We start from the raw sequence: 12,563 nt of genomic DNA on the forward strand, positions 1-12,563 counted from the left end.
ACTCAATGAAACTATCCACAGCCAATGCAGTGCCAAATTCAATTCCAAACCAGGAAGGTGGACCCATATGGCACAGCGGGCCTCTCCTGATCTGCCCACTGTTCCCCTCAGCAGTGTACTTCAGTACATCTGCCTGTTCTGTTCCCCACTCTTGTCTCTGGTGAATCCTTTCTCACTACCCACACCTCTGGCCTACTATACCCCAGCTCCTGTATGCATAAATAAATCTTTTTTAAAGTTTTTCTTGATAAAAAATTAACAAAAAAAACCATTAGAGCAAAGCAGTCTTTAATTAGAATTTTAAGAGTTTGTAATATCCAGGGCTGGGATTAGAGTAAATACACAGTTATATAAACAGAGGGTCAGATTTTGTTCTTACTGTGTTCATTACGGAAAAAAATTATTAATCCTTATTTTTAAATGATACATTACACTATTCCTTACTGATTTTTATAATACCTTAACTTTTGCACCCAAGATGAAAATATGACTTACACTCCAGTCCTACTACTACTTTGTATAGAATCATTAAAAATTTTATCAGCCTTTTATTTAAAAACACTGCCTAAGTTAGATGTTGTTTTAAAAATAGTGCCTATACCTTTGCAATGCAAACAAAAAGCTACTGCTGTTCTGCCCTCCAGTATGTGCTGACTAAATATCAATTTCTTTATCTTCGAAAGAGCATAGTGTTACTGTTCATGTTCAAGCAAAGTTTTAAATGCAAAGATTCTCAGTGAATTTAGTGTAATCCCAGTAATTTCCCCAACAAAATCCCTTAGCCAAAACAGAGCAACCAACCAACCTAGCTTTCTAGGTAGTTAGACCCATACAAATTTGTTAGTATTTGTTTGTGAGATGCCCAACAGATGGCGTTGTTCCCTTGGAAATTTAAAATATCCCAGCAATGCCCCCTTGAGTTAGCAACATGCCAATGCTCACAATTCTGTGAGTAAAATGTTTAACTTGAGTCTAGTTGGTCTCTAAATACTCTATCTCAATTTGTCATCCCAAACTAAAACCACAAAGGCATAAAAGAATAAGCAATGAGAAAGATTTAAAGTAGCAACTTAATTTTTCTTCGCTTCATATATAATTTACATATAAAAAGCCAAAGCTATCAAGAAGCTGAACCAAGAAATCCTGTTTTGGCATCCTTTGAGTCAATACACAACACATACTTCCGTATTTTCCAGTCCAGTTCCACAGACGGGAAGAACCATTCTGAATGACTTTTTCTAACTACTTAATTTTATACTGTTGTCCTTTGTTGTATGACTTAAGAGCCCATAGCCAACAGATAATTAATGCATAAACATCAAATGCCCAGCAAAATGACTGTAAACTACAGATAACCTCTACACAGACGGTTTTCAAGGACCTTCTTTCGGCTCTGACCAGCTGCAAGCGAACTTCCCACATACATGCTAAGCAATCTGTGAAAAACTCTTTTGGAAAAAGTAGTTAGCTGAATGCAAATTGTGCTTTTTGATATCCTGTCTGTGGATATTGTAGTAACATCCCAAAGGTTAACCTTTTATCTCAGTATTTGATAATACCTTTAGAGACTGAGTTCGTGGTTTTGTTTTTGTTTTTGTGAAGCAATGAATTTTACCAAGACTATTCAATGTTTCGTCCATCTAGCAAAGTCAATGTTATTCCATCCATGAAAAAGATAATTCTATGAAACAGGAGAAAAGGTACATCTGAAAAGATGCCAAAGAAGGATGTTTATTCCTTCTTTTTATTGCGTGAGAAAATTAATTCCTTGGGCACAGTCTAGCCAAGACTTTCAATGAAAACGAAGATTCAAAATAGAAAGAAAATTCAACATTTTTTAAGTTATTTTTTAAATTTATTTATGCATACAAGAACTGGGGTTTAGGCCAGATTGCGAGGGGGTAGAAACAGAGTGGGGAGCAGAACAGGCAGATCTACTGAAATACACTGCTGAGGGGAACGAATACAGGACACCAATAAAACTTGTCAACCAAATAAATCTGTTGAGTAAGCATATTTTTACACATCAAAAACATCTCTAGAAGACAATAAAATGTATTTATGGGCATAGATATGCCTTACATTTTAAAAAAAGAAAAGAAAAAATTGTATTGAAATTCAATCCTTATTCAATTTAGAGACATTTCATTTCTTCTGAAAAACCATCAGATAAAAAAAGGCCTGCCCTCCCTGTGGCATAATGGGTTGGGAAGCAGCAGCAGCCACTTCTGAGGGAGTTTGATCCCGGGGCCCCAGAGGTGATCCACATGGCAGGGCAGACCTCTCCTGTCTCACCCACTGCTCCCTTCAGCAGTGTACTTTGTGGATCTGCCTGTTCTGCTCCCTACTCTGTCTTTGGTGAATCCTCTCACCACCCCTGCACCTCTGGCCTGTATTCCAGTTCTGTATGCATAAATAAATATTTTTTTTAAATGAAAGGCCCAGCTCTCCCTGGTGGCACAGCAAGTTAAAGCACCACATTATGAAGCTCTCTAGAGCCACTGCAGCATGAGTTCAATCCCCAGCCCCGGAGGTGACCCACATGGCACAGCAGACCTCTTCTGACCCACCCGCTGCTCCCCTCAGCAGTGTACTTTGTCAGCCTGCCTGTTTTGCTACCCACTCTGCCTCTGGTGAATCTTCTTACTGCCCCTGTACCTCTGGCCTGTACCTCAGAGTTCTGTATGCATAAATAAATAAATCTTTTAAAAAAATGAAATGAAATGAAAGGCCAACACATAACAAGTTGCAGTGGGTCAAGAGGAGTGGACAGGCAATACATATGAGAAACATACTGTAACTCAGTAAACAAACTATCATCATTCAACAACTATGAGTGTCTCAACCAGAACAGTGGTGATTCTTTTTCTCCTATTTTTAAAGAGAGGTAAATTTTAATTAAGCACAAAAACAGCCAGACACAACCATTATCCATCATCCAGCTTTAAAAATTATAAACTCAGGGCCCTCTCTGGTGGCCCAGAGGGTAAAACACAGCACTAAAAAGCTAAGGCAACTTCAGCGTGAGTTTGATCCCCATCCGAAAGTGACCCACACGGTGCAGCAGACCTCTCCTGACCCTCTCGCTGCTCCCTTCAACCATGGACCCTTTTCTATGGGTCCCAGCCAGAAGGTGCTTTAGTCCTGTGGCGGCTTTCAGGCCTTGCTTTAGACCAATCCCTTTTGGGTGGACTTTTGCCCACGAGGGGATGGTGTCTGATTTAGAAATTATATTGTCTTCTGTGTTGTAGACTCACTGTATGAAAGTCCCTTTTCATTAAAGTCTTAACATGTTTTGTCTTGATGCAGCAGATGGCAGAACCTATTTGGAGCAGACAGGTTTGGGGATTCAGTGGTGCCCCTCTCCTTGCCCTGTAACAAGTCTTTTCTGCTCCCCACTCTCTGGTGAATCCTCTCACTGCCCCTGTATCCCAGTTCTGTATGCATAAATATTTTTTAAAGATTATAAACTCAAACCTAATCTTGTTTGTTTCATCTATGCCCTCTTCATAGATTATTTTTAAGCCCCTAATATCATAAACATTTTGGCATGTAGCTCTAAAATATAAGAACTTGAAACAATCATATATTTTAAAAAGTACCATTACATACATAAAAAACTGACAGTCCCTTAATATCAAACACCTAGCCAACATTTATACTTCACATTTTCTCAGATTTTCATACTTTTGAAAATTTGTCTGAATTTGGATTCAAATAACATGATTGAAGAAACAAGTCGCTGACTTCCTTTGGTTCCTACAAGCCTGGATACTGTTGATGATAGACACATGCCTCTGTACTCTGTATATCTTCCATAAGAAAAGGCATATTCCAATCATTCCATATTCATTTCCTAAAAGAAACAGTTCTATTAAAAACCAAAAAACATTCTCTATTTGGTTACCCAGTGATGGCTTATATAGTATGCCCTTTTTTTTAAAAGACATTTATTTATTCACACAGAACTAGGGTACAAGCCACAGATGCAGAGACAGTGAGAGTCTTCACCAGAGACAGAGTGGGGAGCAGAACAGGCAGATCGACGAAGTACACTGCTGAGGAGCAGCGGGCAAGACAGGAGAGGGCTGCCACACCATGTGGGTCATCTCCAGGACCAGGGATCGAACTTGCACTGAAAAGGCTGCAGCTTGCAGTGCTGCGTCCTAACTGTTACGCCACCAGGGAGGGCCCAGTATGTCTTTTTTTTTTTTTTAAGATTTATTTATTTATGCATACAGAACACAGGCCAGAAGTGCAGGGGCAGTGAGAGGATTCACCAGAGACAGAGCAAGGAACAGAACAGGCAGAAGTACACTGCTGACGGGAGCAGCGGGTGGGTCAGGAGAGGTCTGCCGTGCCTTGTGGGTCAGTTCCTGGACAGGGGATCAACTCATGCTGAAACAGCTTTAGCTTCTTAGTGCTGTGCTTTACCAGCTGCACCACCAGGGAGGGCCCTATGTCCTCTTTTTTTAACCTGCTCTTGCTTTCTCTTTATTCATTTGATTTCAAAACAATGTTGGTTCAGTACAATTTCCCCCAAAGTGATCAATGAGCTTGTTCTCATATATATACTCCCTTTATGTTATCCCATATTTTAACATATTTTATGTCCTTTGATCCCCTTAAGTTAACTTTATTGATAGTTGATATGTCCTATTTTCACCAGTGGAAATGTCTTCAATTGGCTGAGTCCCACTGACCAACCATTAGAAGTATTTAATAAAAACTTTGTCACCCGATAGATAAGATGTTCCAGCTTTATCTCATGCATTTCCTGCCCTAGATGTAGGATGGACATGCAGTCCTTTCTCCAGGATTCCCGATTTCCTTTTAGTGGAGAATGATACTCAAAACCACAGTCAAGATGGGCCTCCTTGTTCATTTTAAATATAAAATTACCTCCAGATCAACGCTATTCTTTAGCTATATTCAATTGTGTTCCTATAGCACAGGAGAAAATATTGGTCTCCCACTTAAAAATTCTTTCGCAGCCCTCCCTGGTGGTGCAGTGGGTTAAAGCACAGCACTAAGGAGCTAAAGCCACTTCAGGATGAGTTCGATCCCCACCTGCCCCCGAAGTGATACACATGGTGCCACAGACCTCTCCAGGCTTGCCTGCTGCTCCCCTCAGCAGTGTGGATTTAGTCCATCTGCCTGTTCTGCTCCCCACTCTGTCTCTGGTGAATCCTCTCATTGCCCCTGCACCTCTGGCCTGTACCCCTGTTCTATACGCACAAATAAATGTTTAAAAAAAATTATTTCTCCTGAAATTCTTGAGGTGTTGCAGTCTTGTGTTTTATATTATTAAACAATTGTAACTTCCACGTATCCCAACTATATGTGTTCCCCTTTCTGTTCCTTTCCCCTAACAAATACCAAGATCATTTTCCTGTTATGCATAATTTACACAGTTAAAAAAAGTTTAAGGACAATTAAAGGTTAACAACAGGGCACATTTTATTTTATCAAGTCCTTAGCAAGCAGCTGGGTTTTTTTTTGTTTGTTTGTTTTGACTGTCCCTTTTGAATGTCAAGTTATAGATCACTTCAAAGATATCAAACAAAGTTCTCTACTACTCCTAATAAAAACTTTATCTGTAGCACAGAGCTAATAAGATTATTTTCCAAGAAATTTGGATATGGGGGAGGGGAGAATTAGATAAAGCAAAAGGATGAAACCTTGACTTTCAAGTGAAGAATCATACCTATCTTCAAAAGAATTGAAAAGAGCTAACATTTCACTAGTTTACATTCCTGTGTTCTCAACATGTACCAGGCATCATTCAACAGTGCAGCATATTTACATAAGGGACTTACATTCAAGACCTATGTGTAGTTTATGTAGAGAGAAACCCAATTCATAAGAACATCACTAAGTATAACCCCATCAGGCATGCCACTGGATTTTAGCCAACTCACTAATACTCAAACACAGGACCAATTTCACTCCGAGATGACACTGGCAAAATTTGAAGACATTCTAATAGTCAAAATAGGGGGACTAAGTGGGGTTTATGATACCTACCTAATGGTGAGTGACTAGGGTGCTGCTAAATACTAAACATCCTATGGACCCATAAGACAGCCAGGAAAATGTCAACAATGCTAAGGCGACTTCCTGGTGGTGCAAGCGGTTAAATCTCAGCAGTGTGAAGCTCTCTGAAACCACTGCAGCACAGAATTCCATCCCAGCCAGGAAAGTGACACACCATATACCATGTCCCAGCAGACCTTTCCTATCTCAACTGCTGCTCCCCTCAGAAGTGTGTTTCAGAAGATGCACCTGTTCTGCTCCCCCCCCCCATGTCTTGGTGAATCCACTCACCCCCCTTACCTTTGACCTACACCTCAGTTCTTGTATGCATATATAAATAAAAATAAAATAAAATAATGCTAAGACTGAGAAACCCTAATTGAACCAAATACATGTTCTGAAGAAGAGTGAAAAAATATTTAGCTTTTAAAAATATTTATCCGGGCCTCCCTGGTGGCGCAGTGGGTTAAAGCATAGCACTGAGAATCTAAAGCCGCTTCCGCACGAGTTCAATTCCCGCCTGCCCCGGAGGTGACCACATGGCGTGGCAGACCTCTCCTGACCCGCTCGCTGCTCCCCTCAGCAGTGTACTTCGTCGATCTGCCTGTTCTGCTCCCCACTCTGTCTCTGGTGAAGCCTCTCGCCGCCCCTGAGCCTCTGGCCTGTACCCCAGTTCTGTATGCACAAATAAATAAATCTTAAAAAAAAAAAAAATATTTATCCTCTCTGCCAAGATCCCAGAGTTGTTCAAGTGGTTTTATCGTATGCAGCAAAACCATTTTTATAAAATTTACATATACTGAGTTTATTTCACCCTATAATCACTGTATCTTTAAACTATCTGACAACTTCTGTGCCACTTGTGTTCTTGTCCAACTACATTAATTTCTCCTCTTAGAACTGGAACACCATGGTTATGGTTATTATCAGTATTGTTTTTGACTAATGTATTTGTTATTGTTAAGAAGAGTGAAAAAATATTTAGCTGATGAACAATTTTTGTGAAAATAATTTCCCAAAATTAATTAATGTAATCCCCATTTCTAAAATATCTGGATGTGACTCTCCATAATTTCTCTTGCTAAATGTATAAGGTCTTTTTGACCCTTCAACTTCTGAATCATATTCTCAGAGGGCAGTAAATCAAAATGACATGGAACCTTTGTATTCTTTATCAGTCTTTTTGTTATGTTTGAACTTAAAATTTCAAAAAGTGGGGGCTCTCCCCATGTGTTAAAGCACCGCATTATGAAGCTTTCCGAAGTCACTGCAGCATAAGTTCAATCCCCCATCAGGGAGCTGTACCACATGGTGTGGCAGACCTCTCCTGACCTGCCTGCTGCTCCCCTCAACAGTGTATATCAGATCTGCCTGTTTTGCTTCCCCACTGTCTTTGGTGAATCTTCTCACCCACCACACCTCTCGCCTATACCCCTGTTCTATAAGCATAAGTAAATAAATCTTTAAAAAAAAAGTTCGAAAAGTAGTGCTATAGCTCAAAGCCAACAGTCATGATATTAATAAATTTTAACAGAAAAGTTCACCAATTAATCCAAACTCTAATTTTCATCAGTGGTTTGTCTATGGATTATGCTTTTATAAAAAGCCAAAACCAAAAAAACAATAAAAACCATTGACAATAATGTTGAACTGAGTCAAAACAAGAATTTACACTTCCACTTGTAAGAAATAATAATATAGAGGAATAAGTAGTACCACAAAGAAAAAGTGAGGTAAAGTTTCTATAAAACCACTAACAAGGTATTTTTACAAATGTAGATGTCCCTTCCCCTTGAGCAATCTCCCAGTTGGGGTAGCAGAAAATTGACTTTCCCTGCGAGAAAGTCTGAAGAAAAAGGAAACCTGTGTTGATAACTTGGCCACCTATCCCCAAAGCCATTTCTAGAACTTCCCTATTACTATCAAAGTGCGTGTAGGCCTCCCAGGCAAATTGCAACTGGTTGAGCAAGGGGATCCTGCACTAGCTTTGGTGATGGATTACCTTAGTGGGAAGCACTCAGCTCTCTCCTCCTGTGGGGCCTCCAAGATGAGGTTCCAACGTATGTAGCCAGAAAGTACAGGTCTCCCAGAGCACATCCTGCTGAATAAAGGGCATGCCAGCTGCTTATAGCTAGTGTGGGGAGTTGGAGGGGTACTCACATCTCCCCATCTTGCTATCATGCTTCCCTGAAGCTCCCAACTTACTACTGCTGGACAGTGTGACAGTGTAGGGTTCCCAAGGGAAATCACAGTTAAGTAAGGGACACAGAGCTGGTTTTGGTGACCAAGAGAGAAATTTACCACTCCCCTGCATGACCTTGCAGGAGGCTAACCCCAGGTAAGCCCCTGTTTGATTTTGGCATGCTCCTGAACACTGAATACGACATAATCCAAAGCTACTCCAGTGCCTGCTTGTGGCTGGAGACAGCACAACTTGTCCTCACACTCTCCCACCCCCATATTGTCCACCAAACAAGCACAATTCACATCTAGTCTGCAACCAAAGGGAGAGGTACAGTCTGAGGCTCTGGGAGAGCACTGCTAAAGGATCTGTCCTTATCCCCCTTGGCCAGGCAATGACTGCAGGTCACTTCATCAAGCAGCTACAGAGCCAAAGGCTATAACCTTGACCATCTGCAGCAACCTCGCACTGCTGTTCAACATAGTATTGGAAGTTCTAGATAGAAAAATTAGGCAAGAGAAATATATAAAAAAAATACAAATGAGAAAAGAAAAAGTGAAACTACCATTATTTCCAGATAATGATAATATACATAGAAAACCCTAAAGACACCATTAAAAACCTATTAGAAATAAAGAATCACTGTAGCTAAACAGCAGGCTACAAAATCAATATATGAAAGTCAGTACACATACATACAGCAAACTAAAGGAGAAAGAAAGAAGACAATCCCATTTACAACTGCATCAAAAAGAATTAAATACCTAGGAATAAACTTAGTAAGAGATGAAAGAACTGTAAATGAAAACTGCAAACACTATGTAAAGAAACACAGAACACACAAAGAAATGGATATTCCTTGTTCGTGGATTTAATATTATCAAATGGCCATCTTAACCAAAGCAGTAGACATTCAATGCAATACCCACATAAATGTCAATAGCATTTTTCAAAAAATAGAAGAAAAATAATTTCAATAATTTCAATTCAGTAGAATCACAAAGATCCTTAAGCAATTCTGACAAAAAAGAATGGAATTATCACACTCCCAAACTTCAAATTATATTACAAGTTACAGTTCTGGAATTAAGACAGGCACAATAGAATAAAATTCAGAGTTCAAAAATAAATTCACACTTGCAGGGATAGATAATTTATGAATAAGGAGTCAAGAGCTAAAATGGAGGAAGAAACGTCTCAAACGGTGTTGGGAAAACTGAATAGCCACATGCAAATAAAACTAGGCCATGTATGCAAATAAAACTAGGCCATGTATACAAATAAAACACACCATGTACAAAAACTAACTCAAAATGGACTAAAGAATTAGATTTAAGACCTAAAACCATAAAATACATCGAAAAAAAAAAAAAAACATAGGCAAAACATTCCATGACAGTGACTTCATCTGATGCTCTTTGGGAACTCTACCCCAATAGCATGAAACTGAAGGAAATTACACAAATGGAACTATATCAAACCAAAAGGTTTCTATACTGTGAAAGAAACTTATCACTAAAGGACCTCCCTGATGATACAAGGGCTTAAGTCTCAGCACCATGAAGCTATGGACAGCCACTGAAGCACCTGTTCCATCCCTGTCCAGGGAGTAGACCCACATGGCCCAGGAGACCTTTCCTTTTCTCACCCGTTCTCCCCTCAGCAATGTATTTCAGTCAATTTTCCTGTTCTGTTCCCTACTCTGTGTCTGGTGAATCCTCTCAATGTGCTCTCCCACACGCCCCTCCCCCCTACCAACACATACATACATACACACCCACCCCTCCGGCCCACACACCTGCCAGTTCTCATATGCATAAATAATCAATCTTATTATAAAAAAAAAAAGCTATCACTAAGACATCCTACTGAGTAGGAGAAAACATGTTAACATCACTTGTCCAACAAGGGGTTAAAGATCTATGAGCTACAGGCCCTCCCTGGTGGCGCAGCGGGTTAAAGCACAGCACTGAGCAGCTAAAGCCACTTCCACATGAGTTCGATTCCCGCCTGCCCCAGAGGTGACCACATGGCGTGGCAGACCTCTCCTGACCCGCCCACTGCTCCCCTCAGCAGTGTACTTTGTCGATCTGTTCTGTTCCCCACTCTGTCTCTGGTGAAGCCTCTCACCACCCTTGCACCTCTGGCCTGTACCCCAGTTCTGTATGCACAAATAAATAAATCTTTTAAAAAAAGATCTATGAGCTACAAAGAAACTCATACAACAAAAAGCCCAATTAAAAAATGGGGATATCTAAGTAAGACACTTCTCCAATCAACAAGCAACATGAAAAAAAAATCATCTATTTATATCCAGGAAATACAAATCAAAATCACAATTAGGTATCTCCTTATTCTTCTGAGATGGCCCATGTCGAAAAGACCAGTAGCAACTGGTTCCAGTGTGGGAACTCTTCCTTGAACACTGCTGGATGGGAATGTAGACTGGTTCAGTCCCCATGGAACACAGTATGGAGGTTTCTCAAAAGATTAACATCATCAATCTTAAGATTCAGCAATCCCTGGGTCCTACCTGGTGGCACAATGGGTTAAAGCACAGCAATAGAAGATATCGCAGCCACTGCAGCAGGAGTTCAAACCCCAGCAAGGGAAGTGACCACATGGAATGGCTGACTTCTGTCTCACCCGCTGCTCCCGTCAGCAGCGTTATTTCAGTACATCTGCCTGTTGTTTCCCACACTGTCTCTGGTGAATCCTCTCACTGTCCCTGCATCTCTGGACTGTACCCCAGTTCTATATGCATAAATAAATCTTTAAAAAAGCAAAAGATTCAGCAATCACACTCCTAGATACCGACCCTAAAGACACAAAAACACTAATTTGAAGGGATCTATGCACTCCTTTGTTCACTGCAGCACTATTTACAATATGCAAGTTATGGAAACAACCTATGTGCCCAGGACCAATGAGTAGATTATGAAAATGCACACTAAATTAATAATTGTTCAGCTATAAGAAAATGATAAATTTGTCATTTGCAACAACATGGACGGAACTGGAAGGGGTTAATATGCTAAGTGAAATAGGAGAACAAACACTGAATGATTTCACACATATGGAACACAGAGAAATTCAAGTAACAAAAACTCAAAAACAAAACAAACCCTATAAATCTGAGTGCCGAAATGAGGTTACAAGAGAAGCAGGGAAATGGGAGGGACCCAATGGAATATGGTGCAGGATTATGGGTGCATACACCAGTTTGTACACAAAGTTGTAATCCATTGTTACCTCAGCAAAAATAACACAATTAAAAATATCAATGTCACCCACATACTAAGACGACCTTACTAGATTAAAAAAATTAGATGTTGGGCTCTCCCTGGTGGTGCAATGGGTTAAAGTGCAACACTATGAAGCAACCTGCAGCCACTGCAACACCAGTTCGAACCCCAGCCATGGAGATGACCCACATGATGCAGCAGACCTCTCCTGACCTAGCCACTGCTCTCCTCAGCAGTGTGTTTCAGTAGATCTGACTGTTCTGTTCCACACACTGGTGAGAATCCACTCACCCCCCACACCTCTGGCCCGCACCCCAGTTCTTGTATGCATAAGTAAATCAATCTTTAAAAAAAAAATGTTTAAATGTAACGTGCAAAAAATGTAATGTGTGAGCCTTCTTCTGGACTCTAGTAAAATTTTTCATTTAAACTATAAATGACATTTTTAGGACAATTGGAATATATGTATATACTGGACACTAGATATTGGGATTTTTTTTTTTAATTTATCTATCTATGTATACAAGAACTGGGATATAAGCCTGAGGTGCAGGGGAGTGAGAGGATTCACCAGAGAAAGTGGGGAGCAGAACAGGAGGATCTACTGAAATACACTGCTTAGGGGAGCAGCAAGTGAGACAGGAAAGGTCTGTTGCACCATGTGGGTCAGCAACCTGGTGGTACAGGAACTGAACTCATACTGCAGTGCCTGGGGACTACTTGATGGTGCTGCATCTTTAACCCCTGGCTCTGGGGTTGTATTTTCTTAGAAAAGATAATAATAGCAATAGGAGTTGACATTACCAATACATAGAGGAGAATGTATTTATTCTTATCAAATACATGAAATATTTAAGCGAAGTGTTACGACCTTCAAGTGTGTCCACAAAACATAGGTTATTATGAGTTTTTTCATAGATATCAAATATATTAAGTTAAATGTCATGTCTAGGTGGTAAATTCATTATAGATACTTCTTAGAGCATTCTTTTTCACATACATGAAATTTTCCTTAAAATTTATGGGGAGGTGGCCCTCCCTGGTGGCGCAGTGGGTTAAAGCACAGCATTGAGAATCTAAAGCCGCTTCTGCATGAGTTC

The 12,563-nt window shown here is 40.2% G+C and overlaps 1 protein-coding gene across 4 annotated transcripts in view; it reads right to left on the minus strand.

The window, feature by feature from the left end:
- Window positions 1-12,563, minus strand: part of POGZ (pogo transposable element with ZNF domain) — a 49,684-nt gene that overhangs the window by 30,360 nt on the left and 6,761 nt on the right. The gene's annotated exons all lie outside the window — the stretch shown is intronic.

The sequence above is a fragment of the Condylura cristata genome, unplaced genomic scaffold, assembly GCF_000260355.1.
Source record: "Condylura cristata isolate star-nosed mole 26May11 unplaced genomic scaffold, ConCri1.0 scaffold00040, whole genome shotgun sequence".
Lineage (NCBI taxonomy): Eukaryota > Metazoa > Chordata > Mammalia > Eulipotyphla > Talpidae > Condylura > Condylura cristata.